We start from the raw sequence: 25,692 nt of genomic DNA, 5'->3' as shown, positions 1-25,692 counted from the left end.
GTTTACTCACTGTGGGACGGCCAAGAGAGAAGAGTAAATCTTCTATTAGTCCCAAGGAAGTTCTCAGATTTGCATATAATACAAGGAAGCATCTTTACGTTCCCAGCAGCTTGGACTTGCCTGACCTCGAGTCGTGTTGGGATGGCAGCACACGTTAAAGGGTCTGCTCAGCAGGCGTGGGGTGCCCAAACCCTGCACATTCCAAAGAAAGGACTGGCCCTTGACCATGTGCTGGAACATAACCTCTGAGCCCTTGGAATATGCTGCCTGATAAGAGTGTCTCTGTATACTGGGACACTGGACCGCACCAAATAGTTTATGCAAACAATGTGTTTGACAATGAGAAGCTGTTTCTGTTTTCCTGGGACCCTGGGCCAGCCCATATCAGCTTGACCTCTGGAGGGTGGAGGACCTGGAGTCCGAGTGGCTAAGGTCAGTCATGTGGGCACTCCAGGCCTACACAAGTGACCTTCAACACAATTCCTGGACTCCAAGCCTCAGAGAGCTTCCCTGATTGGCAACACTCAGCACGTTTGTCACACACCACTGCTGGGAGAATTAGCACTGTCTGTGCCACTCCACTGGGATGGCACAACTGGAAGCTCGGGTCTGGTTTCTCCTGGCCTCTGGCCAGCGTGTCCTCTTCCTTTGCTGATTTTAGTGTGCATCCTTTCACTGTAATAAACCATAACTATAACAGCCTTTCTGAGTTCTGTGAGTCCTTCTAGTGAATTACTGAACCTGAAGCTGGTTTTGGAGGCCCCATCCTGAGAGGAATGGAGGAGGGGAAAGGGAGGGAGGGAGGGATGAAGGGGGGACTGGAAGAAGGAAAGAGGAAGAGAGGGAAAGGAAAGAATAGGAATAAAATGAAACAAGAAGCAAAGAACCCAAGAAAGTGTTCTAGTGTCAAATTTCTCACTGTTTGAGCTCAAAGTAACAAGAGGAAAGAAAACACCACGTATGCAAGAGCCTTGAAAAACACTGAAAATAGATAACTATTAGAGGCTGCCTGTGCAACACACAGGGCATAATTTTAGACTCCACCACCCTGTCCTCGAGATTGCTTTGTCTAACCGTTTCCCCAGTGCAACAACTAACCTCCACCTTGGAGAAATAATAGCTATTCCCTTCTGATGAAAACATCCCAACATTCCATTTCAGAAATAAAATAAAACATTCAAAAGTGATCTGGAAGAGACTTAAACAGATCATAGCATTACATAATGTTTTCTTTCATGGTCAAACAAGAGAATAAAATGGATAGCTGTCTATTTCTGTGCCATCAGTGCAACTGAACAGCCCACATTTAACACTCTGGCAAGGCTGAGGGGAGATGCTCCATGCCTGGACCCGAGGCTCGAAAGTCGGTCCTCCATTCATTCTCTGACTCTTCTGAAGTCATTGAAAACCACTTCAAGCAAAGATGATTTGAAAGAAATTACCTCTGTGTATTACACCACGAGCGGTGAAAAATGTCCCACGTGAGACTCGATGGTCCCGAAGCAATACAAAAAGTGCAAGATGTAATCACTCAGGGAAAAGAAGTCCCCATGACAACAGGAAGGGAAAGGAGATGAGTGAGAATCTGAAGCCTCAAGTCTCTTACAATACGAGATATCCCTAATTTGTACTTGGAAATCTGTCTTTGGGTTTGAAATCCCAGAAAGGAACTTCCTCTCTATCGCTTCCCTGTCTGCCCGGGTGGTGTTGTTAAACCGAACTACACCTCATCAAACGAGGATGGGATGGGACTCCTGGCACCATGAGGGAAGCTGAATGTGTTCCATGCCTTCTGCATCTCCTGGATCAGAATGAGGCAGGTGTGCTATGAAGCGTATAGGAAGCCTGGGATTTGGGAGGGCTGATATGCATACGTACAGAAGTTGTGCCCAATAAAAGAAACCACAGGATTTTCACACCATTAGATGTATGGGGTCATTTTCCAAGTACTGTGTCCCGATACTTTTTCAGGGAGATCCCAGAAAGGAACTCCTATTGTCCCCACTGAATTCCTTGATTTGCTGCTCCCAGCCTGGCTCCTCAGTGGGGCCCCATCTCTCCAGATTCTTCCTTGATGCCCTCCCAAACTCCATAGGACATTTCAAGGATTTTAAATTTAATTATCATTACTGAGAAACAGATGTGAGAAATTCTTCTGGAATCTTGGTTTGTACAGCTGCTTCCCCCACTGGGTCTCTGATTCCTTGTTCCTGAAAGTGTTGTTGCTCTGGCCCTCTCAGCCTTGCAGAGATCTTCTTTAATTCCCACTAACACCTTCCTAACAGAAGGCCTCTCTTCCCAGAACATCATCATAACGAGACACACTTATCAATTAATCAGTATCTACCAGGGGCTGCCATGAGGCTAGGCACTTTGTATAATTCATCTCCCTTAACCCAATCAACAGCCTTATAGTAAAGGTATTACACTGTCTACTTTGCAAGATCACAAAATAAAGTTCAGAGAAGCCAAGCAATTAGCCCAAGGTCACAGAGTTAGGATTTAGCAGATCTGAGATTTGAGCCTGGGTCAGAATGACGCTAAAACCTGAACATAAACCTACCGAAAATCCAATCAGAATAGAAGAGTAGGATTAAATACAGGTGACAAGTGCTGTGAAGTGTCTAATACACATTTCCAGGGTCTCCACGCTGAGCCAAACCCCCTCTCTTCAAGCCCACCCCAGCTCTTCCACGAGGTCCATAATGTTGAAGTCATAAATACTGACTTTATCATTTTAAAGTGCGTGCACGGGTGTGTGAGAGTGTGCATGTGTTTTTCCCCAGTTTTAGTCTTCCATAAAACACTTGAATGATCAGCAACCCTAGAAGCCGATCATAATTCTAGTCATGAGATGTACCGACTGGCATAACTCAGCTTTAAAGAGGCTGCCTCTAAATGGGTTAAGTATGACTGAATGACGCAGGTCCTCCCTAGGTGTAGACTGGGCGGAAGTGGACATTCTCAGAGGTGAACTCTTTCCAAGTGCCTATTTGATCCCCAAGGGTTCCCTCCACCCTGGGAGAGCTCAGCACGCAATTCTCAAGCAAAACCAATACACTATCAACATTAGACAACCGAGTTTTCCTGGTGGACGTTTTTGCTAAAATATCTTAGACGCTTACAAATCTTCACTCTTTTCCATTACCTAGTTTTATTTTTTTACTTTTTTTTCTAAAGCTTGGCACCTGAGCTAACATCTGTTGCCAATCTTGTTTTTTCTCTTCTTCCTCTCCCCAAAGACCCCCAGTACATAGTTGTATATTCTAGCTGTAGGTCCCTCTAGTCCTGCTACGTGCGACACCGTCTCAGCACGGCTTGATCAACGGTGCCGTGTCTGCGCCCGGGATCCACACTGGCGAAAACCCGGGCTGCTGAAGCGGAGCACAGGAATTTAACCAGTCGGCCACGGAGCCGGCCCCTCCATTACCTATTTTCAGTTGAAGAAATACACTCATATGATTTTTTAAAAAGAGAAGTTCACGGTGTAAAGGATTTACACCACTCTCTGCTCTGCGCCCTGGTTTTGTCATCCACAATGGACCCCGGAGATCGCTTCATGTCTATCAGCACAGTGCTGTCCCATTCTTTGGAACAGTGCATTGCAGCCCTTCTGTGGACATGCCATAATTTATTTAACCAGTCTCATACTGATATATACTGAGGCGGTTTCCAATCTTTAGCCATTGAAAATAAAACAATTTGCATATGCCTTTTTGCTAGACAGCTGAGATTTCTGCAAACTGAAGGGAAGGTAGGATTGCTCTAACCGTGGTATGTACGTGTTCTTACATAGATGGTACCCTCCAACTCAAAAGTAAAGGTACCAATAAGAAATCTAAGTGAGCCTACGGCGAACGTGAGCATTGGAAATGAAATCTGTCCTGAAAATTGTGCAATGCACGGTTCCTGCATCCGTCCTCCTTCTGAGAGAATCAGAGGACCCACGGCCACAGACAATGGAAAGATAGACAGGATCTAAAATACATCTTGCACTGTTTAAAATAAGAATTTCTTTTTGGAGGCATACATGAGAAAAAAAAAAAAAAAAAAAATAAAAAATAATATAAATTTAAAAAAAAAAAAAAAAATAAATAAAATTAATACTAAAATTTAAAGAGTTAAATGTACTAGATTTAAAAAAAACAGTTTATTCATATTGTTTATTAAAGTTTTCAAAGCGCTTGTATGAAACAGACAAAGAGATATTGTTATGATAAAAAGTTCATTAATAATAAATGAAAAGAATATGTGTGAATTGGTCAAAGATTGTGAAGATACTGAATGAGATATTGTAGATGGTTTTTGAGGGAATTAAAAAATCTATAATTGATTAAAGTTTAAAGAAAGGATGTGGCAAGTAATGAGAGATGTATTTATACTAAGTGAATTTTTGATATGTATGAAAAGTATATTTATAGTAAAAAGAGAAATAGAAGTTTCTAATTAATTTTATTAAAAGAAGAAAAATTTTTACTTTGTTCAAAGTATAGTTTTATATTTACTATTATAGTGTAAATCAAGAAATTCTTTAATGTGTAAATGTAATGATATTCTTGTTAAGTATTAATAGAAGAAGAATTTAAAGTAAATTGATGTGTAACTATTAAAGGTAAACAGATATTTTGAATAAGATTAAATTTTAAAAGGTCAAAAGTTGAAGTATATTCAGTCACTTAAGATGTCATTTATAATGATAAGACTTGGGTAATTATAAATGTCATGCTTTGTATGAGATTTGTATGTGATTTTCTTATTAATTGTTTCAAAAACACACACACACACACACACACACACAATTAATATATTATTTAGATCTATCTAAAGTATTATTAGAAGTCAATGCTAAAATTGATAGGTAGAATTGCTGTGTGATAAACTGCAATTGTTATATTTTACAGTACAGTATGTTATTAAGTATTATTATGTTAATTAATTTATTTATTGAGTGATAAATTTTTTGACTGAAAAATGAAAGATTAATTTTTGTAACTATATATCAGCAAAGAACTGTGAATGAAAATAAATATGATGAGAAAGAAGTTGAATAATTTTGAAAGTAAAAAAATAAGTTTGAGTAAAAGGTTAAAATTGGGTATGAAATAAAGTGTGTATTGACAAGTATGTAATTTTCTTTAAGTTATTTAATCTGTAAAATAAGAAAATAATAAAAATTTAAGATGATTATCAAGACGAATAATGTGGAAAAGAAGGATATGTACTATAAATTAAGTTTAGAAGAAATTGAAAATAAAAATAAATGGATAAGAATAAGAAATTTATCTCTTATAAGGTTCATTAAAATCTCAATGTAAATCAAGATGAATTTTTAATAGAAATTATGTAAGTTTAAATATGTATTTGACTATTAAAGAAGAAAAGAGTGTTGTAAATATCTAGAACAATAGATCTTCTTATACGGAAAATACTTATAAAAAAGAGAAGGAAGGAAACGAGTTTATTTAATTGAGACAAAAAATTAAGCAACAAGTATTACAGAAGAAGAAAAAAATCTTTGTGAATTGGATTTTAGTAAAGTGATATAAAGATCGTAGTAGAAATGAGAAGTAATTAAGAACAATTGTAAGTATAGATAATAAAAGTATTTTTAATTTTAAAGAAATAAGAGTATAATATGTGAGTTCTAACTATGGGAATGTTAAAGTACGTAAATGTTAACTCTGTTGAAAGTATTTATTTTCTTTATGTAAAAAGTTTTGGAAGTCATTATGTAATAAGTGTGTTTGGATTTGCTTTGAGAGAAAATGTAAGAGATATTTAAAGCGAGAAAATATAGAAATAGAATATGTTTGGTGAATTAAAATAGATGTTATACTAATAAATTAATTTTGTTAATATAAATTGTATATTAAGTTTTAAAGTAAAAAAAATTTTGGATATGTGAATTTGTTTATAGAAAAATATTTGAGATCAAGAAGAAGAAATTTACTTTTACTATTTAAGAGAGAAAAAGAGTGAGTATTATTTATATAATAATTAATAGAGATAAGAATAATAATCAATTATTTTTTAATTAATAGTAATTGTAAAAATAATTATAAGAGTTTTAAAGAGGTGTGTAAAAAGAGTGAATTTTAAATTATAATTACTTGGAATAATAGTTTAAGAATGAAAAATTTTAAATGATCAAAATATAAAGTAGAAAATTTTTAAGTGATATTTTATTTTCATAAGAATAGATCAAAGAAAATAAGAAATTGTTTGTAAAAGAAAAATAGAGAAGCTCTTAAGAGAGTATTAAGTAATATGATAAGTAAGAAATAAGTTTAATGGAAAATAATGAATTATAGATAGGAAAGGTTAAGATATGAGAGTAAAAAAATGAGGTTAAGTAAATTATTGTGTTAATTGGATGTGAAATTTAATATAATAGTTTGTAATTAAAAATGTATAATATAGTGTAAATAAAAAATAAAAAATGATTAAATATCATAGATTTAAAATTTGACTAATATTATTAAATATATATATATTAATATCTATTATTTTGTTGTTTCTATTAAATTGTAACCCTTTTTTTATATTTTTTTTTTTTTAGAAGATTAGAGAGTATGGAATTTATTTTATGAAGATGCATGACTAATTAGATTTCTTATTATATGTGAGTGCAAAGATGTTGAAGTGTGATGTGATATTGAAGAACGGAAAAAGGAAATGCGAATTAATGCTGCAAAGAGTGTTTATTTATGCAATTTATTCTGAATTGGGTAGTAGTTAATTTTGAGTAGAGTGTATATTATTATACTAAAAAATGTTAAAATTATATTATAGAAGTATATTAAAAGAAATTCATGATAACTTTAGGTGGAAAAAACCAAAGTAGTATCTTTAAAAGTACACATTTTTGTAAGAAAGTGATTTATATATACTTTGTAAGTATGGTCATGCATCGCGTAATGACGGGGATACATTCTGAGAAATGTGTCGTAAGGCGATTTTGTCGTTGTGCAAACATCATAGAGTGCACTTACACAAACCTAGATGGAATAGCCCGCCGCACACCTCAGCTATACGGCACCAGCATCAGATACACGGTGGATCATTGACCGAAACGATGTTATATGGCACACGACTGTACTGAAAAATTTAGGGAAGAACATACGCTAAACTATTAGTAAGAGTTATCTTTGGGTGAGAGGACTTTTTTGTGCTGTCAGCATTTTCTCATTGTCTTCACTGAGTATGTATTGCTTAAATAATAACAATTTAAGTGAAATCCTACTGTGTCCCAGGTGCCCCAACAAGCGCAGGGCAGTTAGGAAGACTAGGACCCGACCAGGACCAAAATGCAGGACTTGATAGTGAGACTGGCATCCAGACCAACTCGTGTTAGGATCAGGGTGACCCGGGGCAAGTGACTTAACTTTCCCTACCTCAGTTTCCTCCTGTGTAAAATGGGGATAAGAACAGTCTCGCTCCTGTTATTATGGAAACATGTTTATGATTTATTGAGTAAAATAAAATTTAATGGGTGTAGAGTTTCACATCTAGAAGATGAAAAAGTTCTGGAGATCTATTTCACAACAATGTGAATATATTTTACTGAACTTCAAAATGCTTAAGACGGTACATTTTATAGCATGGTTTTTTTTTTAACACAATAGAAGAGAAACAAATTAAACTACTTTAAAAAAGCATCCTCTCTCTCATGGGGTGGTCACGAGGACTGTTTTTGGGGAGATAACGCATATAAAAGTTCCTGGCGGGCATGATGAGCATGCTTGTTATGCTCCTCTACTCCATGCCAGGTAACTCTGCAGCAGGAGTGCTGGTGTCAGAGCTTTGCAACGAGGCAGTAATGTTATCACTACAATTTTAGCCAAAGTTCTGTTCACGAAAACACTTTTCCAAAGGTAATTGTTAACCTCAGGGGGCAAAAAAAATTCTTCGCTAGGAACAAAAGGGTGGCCGTGATGTCACTGAATAAACCACTGTGTCTGCGAGCAGCCCCTCTCTGCACAGACACGGCACAACCGAGGCAGAGGGTCAGAAGCATCCCTAAGCAAGATGATGGAGAAGGGTTGCCTTCCATCCCTCACACTGCCTTCAAATAGCCTAGGTTGAAGGGATTTTTCTGATCCCCTTATTTTTAAAAAATACACAGCCCAGGGCAATTCTCATGCCTTGGCTGCCCCATGCAGAGAGGGGAGGCTGAGTCACTGGGTCTCAGAAGCTGCGGGCTCACAGCAGGGCTTGGAAAATCAGTATCTGTCTCTGAAGTGATCCGAAGTGCTGAGACCTTTACCCCAAACGGCAGTAGGCAGACATTAGCAACAGTCTTTCACAGCCTTCGAAGATGTGGGTTTCCTTCCCAAACAGCCTCGAAAGGCAGCAACGGGAGCTATCCTCTAAGATGCAGACATCTAGAATTCGGCTGCAGAAGTGCTTTCCAGAGAATCCCAGCTCTGTCTGCAGACAGGCACAAGAGACAGCTGGACTCTGGGTGACTGTGGATGGACCTACACCTGAGCATCTCCTCTCTCAGAGAAGAGCACAGCACTGTGGCTAACAGAACACCCTAAATGCTTATCTTCGAATCTAGGTCCCGTCACTAATGACCTGTGAACCTTTGGGTATCATTCTTCCCCACTCTGTGCCTCAGTTTCCACATAACATACAGCACCTCTTACTCAACAGGGCTTGCCCTGAGGATTAGCTCAGACAAAGGAGGGGCAGGGACGCATCGGGGTTTTCTTTTAGTCACATAAGCACTCAAAGGAAGTTAGCTACTCTTCCTAAGAATGCCTAACATGCAAAAGCACAATTACTGGAAAGTGAAAATCACAAAAATTAACTTCCTGCATAATCTACTGGTTTTTAAATTTTGCCTTTTCCTGAAATAAAAGAGAATTTTGAGGAAGTCTTCAGACTCATCAAATCAGTCACAAGAAATCTGGATGAGCACTCTCTTTCTGAAAACCAGCGTTCAAATACATGGGCCCAACAGAGACTGGAGGACCAGCAATAAGTGGTATTGTGTTACTCCTCCTCGTTCCTCCAGCTCCTTCACCTCCACCCGGCAAACCCTTAAAGGGAAAGGTCTGTGGTCTTCTTCTCAGGGGAATGAGGAAAGAGCCAGACTCCTCCTCCACAGCCAGGACAGGGGCGGGACCAGGGGGATCCTGTCAGGGAAGGCTGGAGCCATAGAAAGTTCAAGAACCATACCGGAAAGTGACCTGGACCTGACAACTGACCCTGGGGCTTCACAAGCCCAAGGTCCACGAGTTCCCAAGGCTTCCCTAGAGAGAGCACCTTCAAGAGACACCTTTAACACAATACACACGCACACACACAAACGCACACACAGAGGAAGACAACGTCATTGTGTGCTAATGAGAAACCCAAAAAGTACACGAAGTATTTTTAAATACAACCTATTTTTAAACAAAACATCAAGACACTAGATTTAATAAAGGAATTTTTTTCTCCCAAAATGTGGATTTCTATAAAAACTCTTACAAAAGCATAAAAGACTGAATCACACTTAAATCTATATCGTAGGCCTTACCACAAATGAAAGGAGGAAAATGACACAGAAGCAGGATGTTCTAGAAATTCCGGGCAATCTAGTTGTTGTATTAAGACTGATGAAACACCAAATCATTTCTCCCTCTCCACTTGAAGTGAATCTGGGCAGGAAGATGAACGTACGAAACCATTTCACTTGCTATTTGAGGAATTCTCTTGTAAAATGTACAATCCCTTTACATTTTCCCAGGCAGCTGCTAGGGGTTGCTAAGGAAGTGATGGAAATAGAAAATATTCTAAGTAAATAATTAGTGATTTCTGAGGGGCAGGTTCTTTAGATATTTTTCTCAGAATTGAACAGCTCTTAGGCACAGAGACTAGACAAGTTTCCTTTCTTGCTTTCCCTCTCTCTCTCTCCCCTTTCTTTCCTTCCTTTCTTTCTGTGTTAAAGAAGAGATGCAGAGTCTCCAAGCAGTGAGCTGGCAGAGGGAGATCTGGAGCCATTCTACTTGTGCCCACCTCAGGAGAGCCACAGAAGAGGATCCGGGTCCCCCATCTCCACGCAAGCCAGCAGAACTCTCGGGATGTCTGTTTTATTCATTGGTACTTCGGTGAAAGATGACGTTTGAACAGTAGAGTCTCAAAACAGACATCTGTTGTTTTGGCACCAGCGTGCATTTCCCTTCTTTGATGACCGTCTGCTGGCTTTGCTTTGGGAAAATGCCCGCATTTCATCCTCTGTGCCCGCAGGGGAACTGCCTCCCACCTCTGCTCCAGGGAGGCAGTGCCTCAAACCCCACACCCCCTCTGGCACCAAGAACTGCTTGCTGGATGTGCACGTGACCCCTAAGGAAGCAATGAGCTACCCTGAGGCGTTAGCAGAGACTTCTGGGACAAAGATGGTACACTTTTCCTACTCCATTTGGGGCAAGAAAATTGGGCTGGCACCCGCTTATGACCACAAGGGGACAGGTTTTAAGAAAGCAGCCAACCACCTCAGAGGCAGCAGAATCCAGAAGTGGGAGATCCAGTGACACTGTTTAAGCCCTAATGAGGCCACCCCTTCCCAGGACTTCTCAGATACATAAGCCATTAAATTCTTTTTCTTTTTCTTTTCTTTGGTGAGGAAGATTGGCCTTGAGCTAACATCTGTTGCCAATCTCCCTCTTTTTACTGGAGGAAGACTGTCCCTGAGCTAACATCTATGGAATCTTCCTCTATTTTTTGTATGCAGACACGGCCACAGCGTGGCTTGATGACCAGTGTGTAGGTCCGCGCCTAGGATCCGAACCTACAAACCCCAGGCCACAGAAGTGGAGCACGCCAGCTTAACCACCACGCCACCAGGCCGACCCCTAAATTCTTTTTTGATTCATGCTTATTTCAGATTTCACCTGGAATTTCCGTGTGTTATAACCAGAAGAATCCTACCCAATAGATTTCTGCAGCTAAAGCTAAGTTTCAAAACACTGGGAAAGATTTTCTTTAAAAGTGCTCTAACATACCATGACTTGGGGCAATTTCTTCCTCCTGGAGGATGAGAGGTAAAGGGACTGAAAAGAGACACAAAGCCAAGAAAATCTAGGAGCATCAAGGCCAAGAGTTGAAGGTAAACCAAAACACTAGACTTTCAACCCAGCAATTCATAAGTGAATGAGAACCAGTCAGTACGGACAGAACAAACTCTCTGTTTCACGCTAAATAAGGAAATCAGCGGTTCTGGGTGAGGTCATGCGGTTTGTTGGTTGAACCTGTCATGCGATTCTCAGAATCTAAGTGGGTAGTTTACCTATTTAATATTGGGCATATATGTTATAATAATAATTTCTAATATTAAATGTCTTAACATATATTTATGGTAACGTGGTATGTTCATTGTCCATATTCAGACAGTAACAGGAATATTCTCTCTGTATCTGAACACAAATGAAAAACTAGCTAGAAAGTGGGTAGAGAACAAAAGATACTCAACTATACTTGAGTTTGCTTTAAACATTGCTTTTGGTGTTTGTTTATCATTTACTGAAAGTGAGCCTTTCCTAAAGCGTCTTATTTTCAGGGGCAAATGTGGAGGGTTAACCTAGCTTGGAAGGAGCAAGGAGCCACGCACATCCCACATCTCAGGAAAACGCCTCACTCCGGACTCAGCCTGTATCGCATCACCACCCCCTAGAGGCAGTCTACTTAAATAACAGGAACGGCTAAGAGTTACCTAAGCATCTTTTCAATTGACCACAGCAACATCGAGGTCATTTTGTGCCCCCAGATCAAAGCAAGATCTTCCGTCAAGAATGGGGGGATTAAGAACCAAGAAATTAAGACACCAGAACGTTGGGTTGGGGTAGTGTAACTGGGGAACGTAGGCAAATATTAATGGCAATATTGTGTTTACCAGCATTTTCCAATGAGTGGAGCTCTTTCTTAGCACCAAGAATGTACAAGGGGAGTCCAGACAGTACAAGAAAAAGCCATATTGAGGAGGGAGGGACAGCCCAGCAGAGGCTCGAATGAAGGAGGGATGCAAGCCAAGAAATTATCTAAGGAAAAAGCATTAAAGGCAGAGCGGGCAACAAGTGCAAAGGTCCTGAGGCAGGGCCATGTTTGGCTTCTCAGATACAGCAAGGAAGCTAATGCGGCTCAAGGAGAGGAGCACAGAGAAGATGACAAGTGAATGTGGCTGAAGAGGTTGGCAGGGTCAGATCCTGTAGGGCCTTGTAGATCATGGCCAGGACTTAGAAGTTTTCTCTAGGTTGACAACAAGCCATTGGAAAATTTAAATTAGGAGAGTGATGTGGCCTGCTTTATGTTCTAAAAGGATCACTTCCCCCAGCCACTGTGTGGAGAGCAGATTACAGAGGGCAAGAAAGTCAGCGGAACAAGAACAGAAGTCGGCTGCAGCAGCCTGGGCGAGGGATGAGGGGGTACCAAGGCAGGTGGTGCCAAATAAATAGATACACAGAGAAAGAGATATCTACTGATAGCTACCGACACACACATATACATAGACATGTATGGACATGCACGTCTATCTCCACCACAACAACACACTTATAGTATGATATAGTCTTTACAATGATTGAAGAAAATTATTTTTCACATAAAAAATCAATATAGGCAAATACATCTATATGGAAAAAGAAAAAATAAAGAAACTTGCAGGAATAATACTCACGACTGAAGTTTAGAAGATACCAAACTCTTGATATCAAAATACACACTATCAGAGCTTTGGGTAAATTTTATGTGTGCTCCTAAAATATCCTGTGACCTCCTAAAATAGTTCTGTGTTCCAACTGCAAAAAATAATTAAAAAAATACCTCGTCAATTTATTTCACCCTGCCAATTGGATTGACTTCGGATAGAAGAGAATAATGAAATACAGTATGACCACATCCTTGCGTGAGTTACTGTAGCAGACAGCTGACTGTCCCCAGACTCGTTCTCTCCTCCTTCCTGGGCACACAGACACTCAGTAAGTTCCCCAGAGTCCTCTGCAGCTGGAGGTGGCCATGCAACGAAGTCTCCCCAGCAGAAGGAGAGCGGAAGTTATGAGCGTCACTACTGCCTCACCTGCTGAAGAGGAATCCGCTCCCGGCCTTCTGCCCTCGCTGCTTCACGGTGGCTGCAATGCAGACAGGGTGCAGTCCCAGCTCCCATCACGCAGCAGAGAAAACTCTCTAAGGCAGGGGTTCTCGATCAGAGGGAGTTTTGGACCCCAGGGGACATTTGGTAACGTCTGGAGACATTTTTGGTTACTAAAACTGGGGGAGGGCCTAACTACTAGTGTCTGGCGGGGTAGAGGCCAGAGAGGCTGCTAAACATCTTACAATGCACAGGACAGCCCCCCGCAACAAAGACTTTCCTGGCCCCAAGTGTCACTGATGCCGAAGTGGAACCACCTTGCCGTTAGGCCATTTTTCTCAAACTTCGTGCATAATAATTACCCAAGTATTGTCTTAAAACATAAATTCTGCTTCAGAAAGTCTGGGATGGGATCTGAGATTCTGCTTTTCTAACAAGTTCCCTGGGGGGCTCTGGACGGCAGAGCAACCAGATGGGAAGAACAGAACGTGGGTCTCTGAACGGTCTCCTGGAGCACAGCTGCCCCCGCAAGACTGGCTGGAGTGCTCATGCACGGCTGCTGTTCAAACACACACGCCTGCACTCACTGTGGTCAGCTTGGGTCTCTCAGAGTGGCTGGTCGCCACGCAGCCCTGACTGCTACAAACTGTGAATATCAACTTTCGTTGCGTAGTAGAAAAATCATCGTCTGTCTTACGGAAGCCACTGTGTTGGGGTCTCTTTGTTTTCACCCTAACTCGTACAGTTACCATCTGCAAATATTGGATGGGTACATCTTTTTTGCTGTTTGGCGAGAGAACTAAACAGCCCCAGAGGGGGTATTTTCCAGAAAGGGAGACGAAGCAAAGGGAAGAAATGGAATGAGATGGAGACCGCTCGAGCTATCTGAGTAGAGCGTACTGCTGCTGTAACAAATGACCATTCACCGATGGCTTAACTGTTCTGGACGCCAGAACCCTGACACGGGTCTCCACGGGCTAAAATCAAAGTGTCCACACGCTGCGTTCCTCTGGAGGCTCTAAGCAAGGATGGATTTCCTTCCCTGTTCCCTAGCTTCTAGAAGCTTCCTGAATTCCTTGGCTCATGACCCCTTCCTCTATCTTCGAAGCCAGCAACAGCAGGTTAAGCCCCTCTCATGCTGCCATCCCTCTGACTCTCGCTCCGTGCCTCCCTCTTCCACTTAAAAGGACCCCTGGGATCACACTGGGCCCATCCAGATAATCCAGGATTATCTCCCATCTCAAGGTTAGCTGTCTAGAAATCATAATTCCATGTGCAACCTTAATTCCCCTTTGCCACATAATCTAGCATATTCACAGTTTCCGGAAATTAGGACGTGGTTATGGGGGGGGGGCATTATTCTGCCTTCTATAGGTGAGAAAGTAGGTTAGTCAGGCAGCCAGAAGGTAAGAAGTTAATATGCCAACCTGGAAAAGAGACAGGGTGCAGAGAAAAATGAAATGATAGGTCATTTGAGAGTAAAATGGAAGAATCTCCTGGTCACTCCCAAAGTTCGGGAGCCGCAGCGCAATCCTAAGAAGCAAGTGTACCCCACCGCTCTGTACGTTTTCAGTACAAAAGAATGACGCATCAGTGGTCCTGAGCTGGGTGAAAGAGTGATGCAGACAGAGGTTCTCCAGAATTCCAGGATCTTTATGCAGTCTGCCCTCACGATGTTTGATATCCATGGTGTGTAATAGTTTCTGTAAATTAAACTTCTTAATCTAACTTTATGATAAGAATGCTCATCCTGTATTTCAGGTACTCCCTGGAGGGCAATATTCCAGAAAACCAGTTACCTGGGGGAATTCACGAAAACGTGCATGGATTAATAACAACTAACAGACGTAGACAAAGCAGATCCCAGCACAGCATCATCATTCTATCCTTGCAAAAGCACCATGGAATTATTAGAGGCTGGTACTCCCATTTGAGAGATAAGAAAACAAAAGCTCAAAGGCTGAACACTTATCTATGTGCACAAGGCAAGGTAGACACAGAACTCAGACTCAAAGCCTTAATTCTGACTTCAGGTTCAGCTTTTTCTTTCAAAACACAACATGGCTCCAAACAGTCCAACTGCCCTGTGACAGAGGCGCTCAGGCAGTTAGGCTCAAATACTTCCTCAGCTCCAGCGACACCCAACCCTCCAGCCCCCTGCAGAAGGCTCAGCCAGGAGGCACCGGGAAGGGTGCCCCTGTACCTACAGTGAGTGACATATCAAACACGGGCCTCAGCGTAATGTTTTGATTGTTAAATGCCAACTATGTAATTTCGATAACGCATTTAGAGAAACATAATCCACTCTTAGAGCATAACGGTCTATCGGGAGTAATTGAACTCTTCTAAAACTTCGGCAGCATCAGCAACAAAGGCCAGGAACCAAAAGCCACGTGTTACAGTGAAGACACCTGGCTTGTGCCAGCCTGCTGTGTGACCCTGGGACTCCTGCCCGCCCTTCCAGGTCACATTCACTTTCTGTGTAACACTGGGATGAGAAAGTCTCGACTTCACGAGGCTGCAGTGAGGAATAAAGGAGGTGATGTCCTGTGCGGTAGGCAGCTTGTGGGAGACTGCTGAGCCCACATGGTTTGTTTGAGTGGGTTTCTCTTTCTTGTACCCAAAATAGTCTTGCAAAAATAGGACGTGAAAGAGCTGACAACAATTCTTAGCCAGAGTTCCCAAGAAACGTTAGTGTCATTTCTTTTCAGAAGCCTGGAGTTTTGCAAGAAAAGTTAGCACACAACAGGCCCTCCTTCCATTCATTAATTCATTGATTCAGAATTAGTGATTAATAAACTACCATGACGGAGTGCCTGCTGGGTGCTAAGCACTGTTCTGGGCACCGGCAAGGAACGAGATGGACAAGACCCCCACTCTCATGTAATCTGCCTTCTGGTGAGGAAGAAGTAACTAAGTAGCATGATTTTGGAAAGCAGTAAATGCTCTGAAGAAAATAAAACAGCGTCACAAGCTCAGACGTGGAAAAGGGTCTTTAAATTAGGTAACTGGGAGAGGTATTTTCCAGGAGCTGAAATTTGAGCCGACACCTGAAGGACAGATAAGGAGCCTAGGGTAGTTTAAGGATCTGGGACCGAGTATTTCAGGAGAAGGGAACAGTGGGAATGAGCCTGGTCCCAGAATGGAAGCCAGTGCCACAGTTTGCTGCTGGGTCGAGACCGCCTCAATTAGCCCATCTGGTAGGCAAGCAGTCCATCTGCATGCGGAAAATCACAAGCTCCTAGCAGGGAACGCCAGCAGTGATTATTCACTCCCGTGATGCTGGAAGACACCACCTCCAGTGGGAAAGAGATTTGAAACAAATAAAAGGAAATGCTGCATGTTTGTGACCAAACACCTGGGTCTGAATCCCAACTCCACATTTCGAGCAAGTTACTTGACCTCTCTGTGCCTCAGCTCCCTCGCCTGTAAAATCACAGCGCCTATCTCGCCAGGTCCTCTGAAGACTGAATGACTCCACTGCTTGGAGCAGAGCCTGGTGCACACACAGGAATACAATATGTGTCTATCACCATGCTGTCACCACCACCACCACCATTATTCTTTCCCATCCACACCGTCATCTCCCTGTCCCATTGAGAATAACCATCACTTGTCCCTGACTGGACTTTTGCTTTGCAGCAACAGGAGTGCATGTAAATTTACTGATTTACACCAATTCAACTATTAATCCACATCTTGGCACAGTCCTACCACCCCTGAATTTGGGATAGAAAACAATCAGCACCCACCGCACTGTTTATGAATCTAAACAGTAACAGCTGTCTTACCATCTTCTCCGTAATGTGGAAAGTAAGGGAATTCTATAAATGAAGTACAACATTTTCGCCACGTTCATATAACCAATACTTTCAGACCACTCTCAAACACACCCTCAACTTAGCAGCAAAGAACTCTAATCAAAGGAGGAGGGAGGGGGGAGGGAGGAGGGAAGAGCCAGGGACAAGATGAGAGGGACGGAGGGAGGGAGGGGGGAGGGAGAAGGGAAGAGCCAGGGACAGGATGAGAGGGAGGGAGGGAAGGAGGGAGGAGGAAAGAGCCAGGGACAAGATGAGAGGGAGGGAGGGAGGAGGGAAGAGCCAGGGAGAGGATGAGAGGGAGGGAGGGAGGGAGGGAGGGAGGGGGGAGGGAGAAGGGAAGAGCCAGGGACAAGATGAGAGGGAGGGAGGGAGGAGGGAGGGAGAAGGGAAGAGCCAGGGACAAGATGAGAGGGAGGGAGGGAGGGGGGAGGGGGGAGGGAGAAGGGAAGAGCCAGGGACAAGATGAGAGGGGAGGGAGGGGGGAGGGAAGAGCCAGGGACAAGATGAGAGGGAGGGAGGGAGGGAGGGGGGAGGGAGGAGGGAAGAGCCAGGGACAGGATGAGAGGGAGGGAGGGAGGGAGGGAGGGGGGAGGGAGAAGGGAAGAGCCAGGGACAAGATGAGAGGGAGGGAGGGAGGAGGGGGGAGGGATGGAAAAAAGACATGCTAGCCAAGAGAAAGAGGTCACTTTCCATTTACTCCTCTTTCTTTGATGCCCCTCCATAAAGTACTAAAATTTGGTTCTTACAAGTCCCTTGCAACTTTTGCTAAATATATTTCAAGTTATTCTGTTTGGTTGGCTGGTTCTATAAATAGAATATTTTCTCTCATTATATTTCCAAAATGGTTCGGGTAGGCATATAGGAAAACTACAGATTTTGCATAGTAATTTCCTCATCAATGCCCTTAATGAACCCTATTATTGTTTCTAATAGATTCATGGGGGGATTGGTTATCTTAGATTTTCCAAAAGAAATGAAATTACTGGCAAATGCTGATAATTCTACCTCCCCCTTTCTTATTCTTTTTTGTATCTAACTGCATCATCTATTAATTACTGAGCAATGGTAAATAATAGTGATGATAATGGGCATTCTAGTCTTGCTCTGGATTTAATGGGAATGTTTCTAGTATTACACCATTAAAGATGATGCTGGCTTTGGGGAAGATCCCATTTTATTAGGAGGTGTTCTAAAAATTAGAGATAGATGCTAATTTAATCACATGCCTTTTAGCATCCATCAAATAAATCATAGAATTTTTCTCATTTACCCGTACTAAGAATAAGCCAAATTATTAGATTTCCTAAGATTGAACCATCCTTCCATTCCTGGAATAAACCCCACTGTGTCAGGACTTTTATTACTTTGTGAGGTAACCATTCACTTGTCCGTTTCTCCACTCTGCAGGCTCTTTCAGGTCACCGGCCATGACTGATTCATGTCTGCCCCAGCACAAAGTTGACAGTCAATACATGGTTAATGAATAAATAAATGAATGAATAACTAAAATAACAAGTGCATGGAACCTCCCAATATTAACCCTTTGTCCCTCTTTCTGGGTTAAAATACTCAGAGAGATCATACACCTGTCCCAAGTAGATCTTTATAGGTTTAATAAACATGTGGCTAGACTGGTCCCCACTTCTAGCAACAGAACCCTTGAACACCTCATCTTCATGGGGAAACTATTCCCTATGGTCTCAGTGGGACTAGCCCTGGTTGCTTACTCCCCCCACCACTCCAGGCCAAAGGGGTGGCTACATCAGCCAGGCCCGATGAGGGTACTACACAACGACAGCTTTAGGAATGAGCACATGACCCAACCTGGACCACAGGCATCTCCAGGAATTTCTTGCAGAAGCTCTTAAGAAAAATTTTTTCAAAATCACTTATCTACCCTAAGTTTCATGTAGCCTCATTATTAGTTATCTCAGTGATCAGACATCACAAATGTGAACTTACATTTATAAGTAAAGTACTTTGTTCAGTGTGCCCAGACATCTTTAGATCAGCAAAACTGTACTCATGAAAATATGGGTCTACGCTTCTCCTTTGGAGGCAATCCATCACGGAATCTTCTTGGCCTTCGGGAACTCAGCTTTGCTTGAATGTGTGGTCATTTCATATGGGCCTTTGTGGTGGAGCCGTCTGTGTTTTAATGGAGAAGTTATTTTCTTCTCTATGGTTTACTACTGCTTTTGGTTGAGGGTATTTTTACGTGAATAGAGCTAGCTGAAAATTTTCAAGAGACCAAGAAAAGAGACTATAAAATTTAGAAAATTTTATATTTCTGGAATTTGCAATAGCATTTACAATTCAACACAATGCAGAGGAAAACAATACACTAGAGACTTCCGTAATGGGGTTTAACAATTCTGTAATTTGGGGGAAAGCATAAACCTCTCAATTTAAAAAAAATGTATTACTTCCAAAAGAATTAAATAAACATATAATGTTTGTCTCGGGTTGCTGCTTACCATCTTGCCTAAAATGTAGTGAGATAATCTATCTGAGAATGAGGCAAGGTAGAGACAAACCCGGCAAAGAATGGAAAGAGACAGAGACCTTGTCAAATCACTCAAGCCCCTGGATTCAGCTTTTCCTGAAGCCACTTACCCCACAGACTTCCTAATTACATAAGCCAATAAAGCATCTTTTTTTGTTTATAATAATTTAAGCTCAATTTCTATCATTCACAACCAAAAAAGTATTGCCTAATTGATGTGCTGCTTTGTTTCCCTGTAAATATGCTTTACACATTCTTAAATAAAGATTGAAAAAAAAAAAAGTAAAGGTAGGCAACCCTAACTAGTGAGTGTTAAGAAAAAAAAAAAATCAACCGCTTGCTTTTAATGAATGGCAAGATGGGCTGAAAAGCTCCCTTAGTGAATTATAATTTCAGACTGAAATTCCCAAGACAGTTACAGAGGAGCTTGTCAAACCGCAGAGACCAATGGAATCAAGAGATTACTTGAAAGATCGTTGGTTCAATCAGTTTCAGAAATAGCATCCATTATGCAAACCCAAAACCTTTAAAACTTTCTAACGTACAACCCTGGCAATCTCTCATTCACCTAAAGTCTCAAGGCCCCTCTCCTGACTCAATTTAAAACTAAAAATGCCTGGTATGATTTACAAAAGTTAAAATAATTAAGTCATGTTATGATGGCTGGAGAACTCCAGGGAAAGTGGCCAAATAGCAACGTAGGGAGTTTGGCGGGGTCTGCCAGAACAGTCCTGCCTTCTCCAGTGCCTTCAGCTCTGCAGAAAAATGGAAGGCAAAGCATGCCCTCAGCATTCTAAATGCCTCAGTCTCTCTCCACTGCAAGCGGCCTCCTTCCTACAGTGGGCTCAAGAAAATATGAGAAGGAAAGCCCCGAGAGCCTGCCCCCTTCCATCCCCCGTCCCCTTAGTGGAGAAGGCTGGCTGCAGGTACCCCAGGAAATCAGACTCTTCTCCTCCTTCGGCTCATGTCACAGTAGACCCAATTCTGGAATCGGTTTGGATTATTCTCTGGAGAGCTACTTAAGATCTGCTTCAGGGTTTGAGATCCCTCATTCAGACATAATCTTGAAATGAAAGATGATTTGCTAATGAAAAATGCATTACAGCTTTCTCTGTAGGGCCTTCTGTACTGATAGGCAAGATAAAAGGAAGGAATTGAAGGAAAATGAAGGAGAAATGCAAAGGAAAAGGAAAATTAGGAAAGAGAGAGAGGAGAGAAGGAGAAGAAGAAATTTATCATGTCATACACTCTGCGTGGGGGCACTTTTTAAGGGCCACTTCATTTCACCCTCACATAATCACTTACAAGTAAGTAACATTGAGCCCATTCTGCAGACAAAAAAATGGAGGCTTGGTGATATTAAGTAACTTGTCTAAGGTCACACAAGGAGGATGCAGTGGATTCTGACTCAGAGATACAAAAACTGGCTCCAAATAATGTTGCTCCTACAGTGCTCTCCTGCTTCCTCTGAAGGGTCTAACACAGACGTCTGCTCCAGAACCAAAGCATTTTAGTGGGCGAATGGGCCCTACGGAGACAATATAACCTCATCAGAAAAGAAACAGGGATTTAAAAAAAAAAGATGAAAAGAAAAGAAAAGGAGAGAAAGAAACAATTTAATATAAGTAACCCAACGCCCAACAGAACTAGGATGGGGCAAGGCAAAGCCAGAACTCAATTTTTCTAACTCTCAGGTCTTACTCAATCCACCTGACCAGACCCTATTACATAAGTACAGTTTATCAATATGGATCAAATAGGGGACTGCCTCGTTAATGAGTGAAAAGCTGAAAATTTTCTCAACTTCTGGAAAATGTTCATTGGGAACAAATGGGAAATTTATTGGGGAATTGTCTTTTTCTGCCTCGATGTTCCTCTTTCTACCCAGCTCCTTTTGCTGTTGTTGCAATGTATCTGGGAGGTATTTGCCCCATGCTCTTGCAACATCTGCAAAGGGGGAAAACTGTAACCTAAAACAGCACACAGAAGCCACAATTCTGACAACCACAAAGGGTACGGGTGTGCCAGTTACTTTCCAAAATGAGTTTAAGCCAGAGCCACAGACTGGTAGCCGGCTGGCTGTACCGAGCCCACAGGTGGGTTTTGTTTGTCTGCAGTGCTGGCCCACACTGCGCTCGGAAGAAATTTCCATCTGTTGCCAGCATTAAACACCAGATAATTTCACATCAAAAACTGGATTTCCAGTTTCTCTTACCAACTGGAAGATCTGATAACCCTGATGCCACATTTGCACGTGGAAAAGAGTAGCTGCCCCTTTAGACAGAGCTTGTGCGTCCCAGTTTCTCCCCACCTGGTCTGTTTCACTCATTTATACAATCGCTGTGGGCCCAGAAGGCATGTGAGTTGGTGACCCTTGGTTTAAGAGGTTAAGCAGATGTAGACTGCAAAGCCAATCATTATTAGACTTTTCCTAAAAACACCCCCAATAACAGACTCTTCTCTCACTATTAAGACAGCTGTGACAGAAGGTAAGGCATATGAGACCAAAAGGATTTGAGAAATGGAAAAACCCAGTAGTTGAGTCCATTTGGATTTTTGGTCTAGGATACTCACTTTTTGCTTAGAAAATACATTCACTTTTATTATTTCATTTATTCCTCTCAACAATCCTGCAAGGCAGGCATTATTCTCAGATAAACAAACTGAAAATGAGTGATGTTAAATCAGTTATCCAACCAAGATCATCTAACTAGTAAGTTGCAAAACCCAATTTTGTCCAGCTACAAACACCTTGCTTTTGAAATAATGAAAGAACACTCTGTAAGGCCATAAGGCCTGTTTCCACCTCAGGGCCTTTGTGCCTGCTGTTCCCTCTATTGGAAACCTCTCCACCTACATATCCACATGGAAGATTCTTACTCTTTCACTTCATTTACATCCCCTCCCCAGAGAGGTTTCCCCTAACCATTTGACTTAAAATAATATCTGTGCATGCACACACACACACCCCAATTACTCTCTAAACTCCTGCTTCTCAAAGTGAGGTTCAGGGATCAGCAGCATCAGCATCAACTGGGAAGTTAGAAATGCAGAGTCTGAGGCCCCTCCCCAGACCTGCTGAATCAGAATCTGCATGTTAACAACACCCCAGGTGATCCATGTGCATTTCAAGTTTAAAAAGCACTGCTCTACAGGAGCCCTGCCCACTGGAAATGCAATGGGAGTCACAAGTGTCATTTTAAGTTTTCTACAGCCACATTAAAAAGGTTAAAAGAACGACTCGTTTGTTTGCTGTCTCCCCTACCACCCTACTAAAAGATGCCATTTCCACAAGAACAGGTCCTCCCTCTGTCTTGTTCTCCACTTTATCCCCAGTACCTAAAACAGTACTGGGCACATGGTAAACGTTATTAAGTGTTTGTTGAATGAAAGAAGGAAAAGACATTCCAGTACTTTCTGAGTGGCAGCGTGGCACAGGGAAAGAAACCAGCACTCTGAAATTGGACAGATGTGGTCAACTCAACCACTGACCAGCTGAGCAACCTTCAGCCAGTGGTTCACCCTCCGGGAGCCACCTGGAGTGTAAACCAGGAATATTGCTGTTTAACTCACAGCCTCATCATGACACCCCGATGTGATAACATGTCTGTGAAGCACCAACCACCACAATCACAGGCATTCAATCAATGCCAGCGCCTTTCCATTGTCCTCTTTCATTCTCTCCAAATACCACATGCGAATAATGGTGCTGACCACTTTCCTCTGTGTGGCATGAGCATGACTGAAGCTGTTTTCCTGAGTTATTTTCCCCCAGCCAATGGGACCTGCCTATTAACTGCTACCACTGCAGACAACTGGAAACCGTGGAGGGTCCCTTCTCAGCACCCTGGAGCTGAGTGGCTCCCAGAGCAAAGTGGTCACGGTTACTGTTCAGTCTGTAAACCACGAGGGAGGCCACAGCTCGAGTCGTCTCTCTCACTTTGATGAGTTCTGCCGTGGCAGCCAGTTGGCCTGCCACAAGGTCCCATCCCTTAGGAGAGTTCAAGGCCTCTGCCCAGCCAGAGTGTATCGGCTCATACTGAAAGGTGTGTTCTGGCTTTACCCTTTTATTTGGGGGGTGGACAGAGGAAGGAGTGGAGGGTTTAATCTACTCCCACTTATTAATCACTGGCCTCTGTCCATCCACCAAGTGAGGCTTGCTTCTCCATAGCTTTAACACACACATCCTAATCCATCAGTCCATACTGCCCTGAAAATCCAATGCACATGTTCTCATCTCAGATGTGTCTTTGACTCACGTTAGATCAACAGCACAGAAGAAAGCAAAACCCAGATTTAGATACAGCCTGAGGGACACCAGAAATAAAACTGCTAGGGCTGCCTAGTTGGATATGAGGAAACCCCAAGCCAGCTGTGCCGAGAGCAGCCCCAATTTCTTCTCGCTCTCCCTCTTGCTGAAAACACAACCAGAACAGAAACACTAGCAGAATTAGTAGGCTATTGGGAAACACACTGAAAAGAAAAACAAAAACAAAATAAATATATGGGGGAAATCAAAGCCTTTAATTAACCTGTGGATCTCTAACCAGTTAAACAGTAGAGTAAGATTTCAGGCAGAATACGTGGTATAACCATTTAAGTAGCGATGCCACCACTGAAAAGACGCAGTTGCATCAGGGAACCAAGAGGAAGGGTTTCTGTTACTGGTTTGAATCAATGCCACTGTTTCCTTTCCTACAATAGAGTGAGGTTGTCATCCCCTCTTCCTACATGGGAGAGAGAGGAGCCTGAAGAGGTGCAGCAAGGAAAAATCCCACAAATGTCCTCAAAGCACTGCTGTCCCTCATAAGGCTGGAGAGCGGTCCAAGGCCAGTGCCAGCCCACTCGGCTCCTGCAGGTCCAAGGGGTTTCTGGGAGTCTTCTCAACAGCCAGGTTTGGGTGGCTAATGATTACCTCTATGTTAGACAGATTCTCCTCCCGCACTTCCAATCGGCACCACTGAACATAAGGGTCTCCCACAGGCAAGTCACTGGCATAGCAGATCGAGGACACAGAGACACCGCATGGTCCTCTGAAGTGAGGATCAAGAGGATCCAGTTCTGTCCACACCTCTCCAGTGGAACAGTTCTACAGGTGGCTACCAAATACTGACACCCAATACCACAAGGCCCAAATACCACAAGTGATGGCTGAGAGTACCACCGAGCTGGAATGACATCTTCAGTAGCCATGTCACGACAGCGAGGCCAGTTCATACCTTCCTTTCCAAGCCACAGTGTAAAAACAACATGAGAAAATCTGGCATCTTCTATCCTTTCATTCAGAAAATTCTCCAGACCCTACGATGGGACTTCCTGACAAGCACTCCACCACGCACACGTCATCAACGTTATTTTAAGTCACCTGAATCAAACACCCCATCTCTATTTCCAGCTGCCACAAAGCAACACAACACATGTTGGAAAGGTCTGATCCTCAGGCCTTCCTCTCCCCCAAAGGGCATCTGACACTTCTCACAAGATACACAGCTTTAAAATTAGAACTGGAAAAGACCACAGTGACCCTCATAGGGCTGAAGCTGCCCCACAGCAGAAATCAGAACATTCCTACAACCAACAATTAAACAACCGAAACCTTCCCAAACATCCCCTTCTTTCTCTGGTTTGCTGTTGCTGCATTAATCATCCTGACACCTTTTTAATTATAATCGCAAACTCGAAGCCATGACTTGCAATGTTATAAATACTGATTTTCCAGTTCAAGCAGGCATTGACTGGTTTCTGTTTTGATAGGAAGCGGCTGTTTGAAGCCTCCTAAAATGTTGCAATTAGTTCTCTCGGTTGAAACAGACAAGACATTAACAGACACATTTGCTGTTTCCATTTAACCTGCTGGAATGTTTATGCCTAAGTGTACTTTTCTCAAGCTTTGAAAGCATAAGGGGTATTTTCTAAAGCGGAAGAAATCAATCAATACATATTATATATTCATATATAATAGATATTATATAATACATACCTATAGTAATATATATTATTATATAATACACATTTGCTATATATTTCTGAAGTTAGGTTATTTCTAAAACTTTCACAGGCTGTAATTTAAACTTAGAAAGCACATCTCTTCAACAGCAAGGCAACTTGTCAGGAAACAATCCTTATTTTACCTATTGGCCTTGTGAAGATGATAATACCACTTTAGCTGACAAAGCCTGTGTTTGTCTGACAATTCCAATTAATTACTGAGACGCAACAGAGATGGGACCAGCCATCCAGATGTTTTTCAGAAAGAGATAAAAAGGGGGGGGGGGAGCAAAGGAGGTTTGCCT

At 42.2% G+C, this 25,692-nt stretch overlaps 1 long non-coding RNA gene and 1 pseudogene across 1 annotated transcript in view; one reads left to right on the top strand and one right to left on the bottom strand.

Moving 5' to 3' along the window:
• The window catches only part of LOC139074891 (uncharacterized), a 258,563-nt gene that overhangs the window by 185,495 nt on the left and 47,376 nt on the right, over positions 1-25,692 (top strand). The window lies entirely within an intron of this gene.
• The window catches only part of LOC103544068 (heparan sulfate glucosamine 3-O-sulfotransferase 4-like), an 85,232-nt pseudogene that overhangs the window by 43,193 nt on the left and 16,347 nt on the right, over positions 1-25,692 (bottom strand).

Source organism: Equus przewalskii, chromosome 12 (genome assembly GCF_037783145.1).
Source record: "Equus przewalskii isolate Varuska chromosome 12, EquPr2, whole genome shotgun sequence".
Taxonomy (NCBI): domain Eukaryota; kingdom Metazoa; phylum Chordata; class Mammalia; order Perissodactyla; family Equidae; genus Equus; species Equus przewalskii.
Note: the sequence above shows the minus strand (reverse complement) of the source record. Positions and strands in the feature narration are given on the sequence as shown.